The 6,132-nt window shown below is 43.1% G+C and overlaps 1 protein-coding gene across 1 annotated transcript in view; it reads left to right on the top strand.

Annotated features, from left to right (window-relative positions):
• LOC132460732 (transcription factor 15-like) overlaps window positions 1–6,132 on the top strand; it is a 271,512-nt gene that overhangs the window by 83,730 nt on the left and 181,650 nt on the right. The gene's annotated exons all lie outside the window — the stretch shown is intronic.

Here is a 6,132-nt window from a genome sequence, read left to right as displayed (position 1 = left end):
CTAAAGCAGCCTTATCCCTCCTCTCATTCACACCATGTCAACCAAATCACTAAAACAGCCTTATCCCTCCTCCCATTCACACCATGTCAACCACATCACTAAAACAGCCTTATCCGTCCTCTCATTCACACCATGTCAACCACATCACTAAAACAGCCTTATCCCTCCTCTCATTCACACCACCTCCGACCGGTCACTGTTTAAATCCTCACCTCTTTTCAATAGACTGATTTCCATCTTTAATTGTGACAGGTGGATCCATAGACTGGTCACTCTTCATGGAGACACAGCTGGGTCCAGGGGAGTCTGCTTTCTTCTGCTGGTCTCCTCTAGGAAAACAAGAACCAGGAGTTATGGATGTTTGATAGAAGCTGTATCTTTATAATATCTGGTAAATCCTTACCTTTTCTCAATTGACTGATTTCCATCTTTAAACATAGCGGGTATATCCATAGACCAGTCACTCTTCATGGAGACACAGCTGGGTCCAGGGGAGTCTGCTCTCTCCTGCTGCTCTGGGCTTCAACACAACACACACACACACACACACACACACACACACACACACACACACACACACACACACACACACACACACACACACACACACACACACACACACACACACACACACACACACACACACAGCTGTTACTCAGAGTAATGATGGAGTCATGATGTCACGCACAGTCACACACAGAGAGATCCTCTTCTTACCTCTTAGCTTTCCTCTGGCCATTGCGGCCATGTTCCCCAGACAGAGTGGTTTTAGAGGTAGGACCCCCCTCCTCTCTCTCCTCATTCATAGCAGACTGGAGAACTGAACAAAAACACAACTCCATATTGTTTCTGTGGATTGAATTTGGGTACCAGACAAAAATTACTGTAGTGTTGACAAACCAAACAAACATAGTAAGGAAATCTTTTGAAGCGTATCTAACCTCAGATCAAACCAGGACACAGACCTGGACCTAAGTAAGAGCTGTCATTAATCAATCTTTAACTAACTAAAGAGGATTACTGGTTTTCCTGTACTCCACACACACACACACACACACACACACACACACACACACACACACACACACACACACACACACACACACACACACACACACACACACACACACACACACACACACACACACACACGCATGCACGTTACAGCAGCTCAAGGGTCAGGAATAGAGCAAAATAGTTAAGCAATAAATAATAATACATAAAATATAATATAATACTATAGGATATTTGAAAAAGGATATTGAAAAAGGATACTCATCAATCCTTAAAGTTATGGGCTTGTACACGATGTCTGTGTCAAGAAAATATTTGTTTGCTGTACGGTGTTTGCAGATGCATTGATTTATTATTATTATTATTATTATTATTATTATTTATTCTCGCTGTATTAGCTGTTCTTTCCCAAATAATTTAACCAACGTTTACTCTAAAACAAGATTTTGTTTTGGAAGGCTGTAATATAGACTACTTTGCTTGAGTTTATCATGATTATTATTTTAACGCATGGCATAGCCTACTAGTGTTCATTCATGCAGCCTCTATGGGAAAAATGTTGCAGTTCTGATCTGCCGTGGTACGTCAAAATAGCAACACCAACTGCGCTATCCGCTAGTGCACTTAGACCAGGTATTTGTCGCCAGATGGGCAACTGCTTTATCGATCTGTAAGATCATATCATTTGCGCTGGAACACTCCTTTGCTTTTCGCCGACACGCCTCTCAGGGCGCAAGTTTAGTGGCGCAGGTTTGCTGCGGGGGAAAATCGGCTTTGTGCCGGGTGCAAACTAGCAAAGATACATGCGTCGGTGTAGAAAGTAAATTGCGCTGGATGCAAGATAGGGCCCTAGATCTCATACATACTATCATTATCTATGTCTAGATCTCGTACACACTATTATTATCTATGTCTAGATGTCATCCATATCATTATTAGGAAAGAATATGTTTTCCCTTTTGAACTCCTGCTGTGAGGTTCTGGGGGTGTGTGTGTGTGGGGGGGGGGGGGGGGGGGGGGGGGGGGGGCGGTGTTACCCCACAGTTCTGTTGATGCTGTATGCAGGAAGGTGAAACAAATCCCCCAAAGGTTTCAAGAGCTCTTTTACTTTTACTTAATATCAGGGCTCTCTGCATACAAATGTGTCCACAGACATGGTGACTAATGTATGATAGTAAGTATTATTGGCCCTTAACACTAATATTCAGAAACAACACTTCCTCAAAAGGCTATTGGCTTAAGCAGCACCAGTAGAGGCATATACTTTTCCCAAACGTGCAAAAACATAATTATATATTTATGTGGCATTCAGTCCAATGCTTAAAATATATCTGTGGCATTCAGTAGGCCAATGCTGTGGTAAAGTGTGCAAAGTCTGACCAAGTATTTCTTTCTGTTCAATAGATAGAACTTTATCAATCATTTGTAGGAGAAATGAGTTAACTTTTGTCCCAATAAAACAATAATGGTAAAAAAATAAATACAAACATGACGGTAACTAAGTAAGTCAGACCAGCCAATCTGAAGGCTCTACTTAACCACTCCCCCTACTCACTTCCACCAATGCAAAGGGAACAGAACTGAGTAGGGGAAGGCGTAGCCTAACTAGTTTGTGAACGACCCAGAGAAACACAACGCAAATTCAATGTGAACATGTATGAGGCTTTAATAAATCCCGGACAATGTTGAAATTTCAACATTGTGTCTCAAAAAGAGGGCATGTGGACGTCTTTTCAACATCAAATTTAGACTAATTTTAGACGTCTTTTTTATGCTACTACGATAATTTATTTATTTTATTTATATGTTTATGGTTGCTGCCGTTGGAAAACGAAAAACGGCGATTCATTTAACATCTCTACCACAGAGTGGAGTCACTGGTATCAAGAGTGCAAAGATCAGGGTACTAAACCCTTATGGATGCTCATAAAACCAAAAATAAGTCATTAATGGTACCAATAAGCCTCCACAACACACTACACTCATACAGTCCAAGAGATGATCAACTCGTCCTTTCAGCACAAAACAGGGAATGTTTGAATCCAAACCGTTTTCAATGTGAGTTCGGTTCCGTTCCGGACCAGAGGTTCCATATCAAAACGCCCTCAACACAGTGAAACTAGTTATTTATGTTCTGACCCATATTCCTTCATTCAGACAGGTTGTCTCTCTGAGATCAATATCTCTTTTACAGCAGGAACCTGGAAGCAATTAACCTGAACTGTTAACCGATTAATTTATATATTAATAGGCCTACAGCGAGAATATATGACCAATAATCTTAAGAAAACATGACATTTAGCAAACTGTACCTTAGCTTCTCTGTGGTGAAAATGTGTGCTTCCCCGTGTAGTTTGAAAATAGAAAAGCACAAAAGGATGGAAAGTAAGATCCATTTAAGGAAGAGATGCAGGTGTTCGCCAAAACACAATTGAAGTGTTTAGAACAGAGACAGAACGTGAAAACGGTTCTAAAGGTTCTGAGTAAAGACTGAGATGCTGGGCTCCTCAGTGAAGACAGATGGAATGAGGAAGGAGGCTTTAAACAACAGCTAACTACACCTAAAACCTTTATGATGATCAGGGCTGGGTTTCACCACAACACACCCATAACTGTATCAAGTGATAAGATAAGACACAGCAAAGGTTTGAGGAGGTCCATATAAAGCTATAAAACCACCATGTCTCAGTGATGATGTTCGACATTAAAAGAGTGAAACTAAAGTTACGTCACGGACATTAAGTCTTTTTTATCGTCTATCTGTATTATCGTCTGCAGTGAAATCATGTGACTCCCAAAGCATCAAAATACAATCGATGAAAAGCTAAGGAATACTTTTATTAATTTGAAGGAGAAGTACATGACAGAATACTTTTCAGAGTTACGAAACAGACAAGACAACAAACCAAAAATAAATAAATAAGTGATCGTATCCACGCTGTCAGAAACCAGACCTGGACCTGAGTAAGAGCAGTCATTAATCAATCATTAACTAACTAAAGAGGATTATTTGTTTACCTGTACTGCTTACACACACACACACACAGACACACACACATACACGAGTGCAAACACACACAGAGTGCAAACACACACACACACACACACACACACACATACACATACACACACGCACGCACGCACGCACGCACGCACGCACGCACGCACGCACGCACGCACGCACGCACGCACGCACGCACGCACGCACACACACACACACACACACACACACACACACACACACACACACACACACATACACACAGTCACAGTGTTGGGGAGTAACGGAATACATGTACCGGCGTTACGTATTCAGAATACAAATTATAGCTAACTGTATTCCTTTGCAGTTACAATTTAAATAGTTGGTAGAATGCAGTTACATTGTTGAAATCAATGGATTACATTGCATGACGCTACTTCTGTTTCAGCAGTTTATTCGTGCTTTCACACATTTAGTGCGCACTAAACGAGTTTAGGGCGGTTTTATAGGCAATACCTATGCACTTAGGTCAGTGATTTTATTTTTTTATGTAATAGCAAATATCTTTCACATGAACATACCCTTATAGTCTTTGTTCCACTGCAGCAAATTATATAAAATAGTGCACTTTCAGGGAGACTTGGGCCTAACACATTCAGCCACTTTGAACAGAAGAACACACCAGAATAGGCCTGTTTAGTAAGCAGGATTTGATGCCGCATTCCTACACTTATAAAATGCAATTGAAGGTTTGCAAAGACACTGCCGGGTCATCCGATCCCGGTCTTTTTTATTCTTTCAAACTGAACTGTTTTGCATATGGTACGATCGCCTTCAGCGCATGCTCAGAATGACCCTATATGGTAAGGACGGTCAGCCATACATTCCTTTAAGTATGTGGTCATCTCCTGCAGTTAATCTAAACAATGGGGGGACGTCAGTACGCCTTGGCCCCAGACTCTCTGGCGCCGTGTGAGCCCCCCCTATGAATCCAGAGGTGATTTTGCTGCTTTCCACTATTAATGTATATACATGATATAAAGGCCTGATAATACTCATAGTTAATATCAAAGTAATGGTTAATTTCTCCCATACTGCTTCCCCAAACCCAGAGTCCAATCAGACTGACTCTGGGCAGGTGTGCAGCAGGGAGGAGAACAAGCGGACAATCAGGAAGTCACCTCCAAGTGCACAGAAGTATTTGGAGATGGAATGTGTCTCAGGGCATGTTCCAAGATTTGCCTCAGCGTCTTTCCTGAAGGACGAAGGGAGGAGTCGAGATGAATGTACACTATCTTGAACGAGCAAAGCAACCGTTCCTTTGCGACGTCAGAGTTCTTCAGCATCTGCAATGTGGCGTGTGTCCATACACGCTCAGGACATGTTCAGTTCTCAAGGAGACAGCTGGCAGAAAGTGGTTACGTTGTGGAGTCAGCCAATGAGAAGTCCAGTTTCCCTCTTCCCACACACCTCGAATGCAACCAAATCCCAAACAACCGTTCGGAGATCCCAACCCCCAATGCTGCTCGACACCACGGACACCTGGGACGCATAGCAGACAAGATCCCACCCCTGGTTCCATATGCACACATACTCCTGTTTCTCGGTAGAGACATTCTCAGAGTACACAAATGCCGCTTTTCCACCGCACATGTAGCTCGACTCGACACGACTCGACACGACACGACTCGACACGGTAGCAGCACGGGTGCTTTTCCACCGCAAATAGTACCTCCTGGACATGGGCGGGGTCGGCTGCGCGAAAGGGCCGTGACGTATTTTTGTACGCGACGCAAACAAGACCTACGCAACCCACACATGGACAGAACCCACATAACAACAATGGAGGACATCGATAACATTACTATTATTAGCTGGCATGTTGAAGAAGTTGAAGAAGTGGAATATATGTTGGCTGCGGCGCTGCTATGGCTGTTACCAGCATGGTTGCCATGTCGCTCTCGTGACTTCGTCACACTCTCTGGCCAATAAGTGGCCGGCCGTCTGCCGACGTCACCTTTTAGCATCGGCTCAGCCGCTTGGAACCTAGAGCGAGGCGGTACTAGAAAAAGCAGCCACTTCAGGTACCAGGTACCATGTTTTCGCGGTGGAAACGCAAAAATTGCGAGCTGAGT

Source organism: Gadus macrocephalus, chromosome 7 (genome assembly GCF_031168955.1).
Source record: "Gadus macrocephalus chromosome 7, ASM3116895v1".
NCBI classification, from domain to species: Eukaryota; Metazoa; Chordata; class Actinopteri; order Gadiformes; family Gadidae; genus Gadus; species Gadus macrocephalus.
Note: the sequence above shows the minus strand (reverse complement) of the source record. Positions and strands in the feature narration are given on the sequence as shown.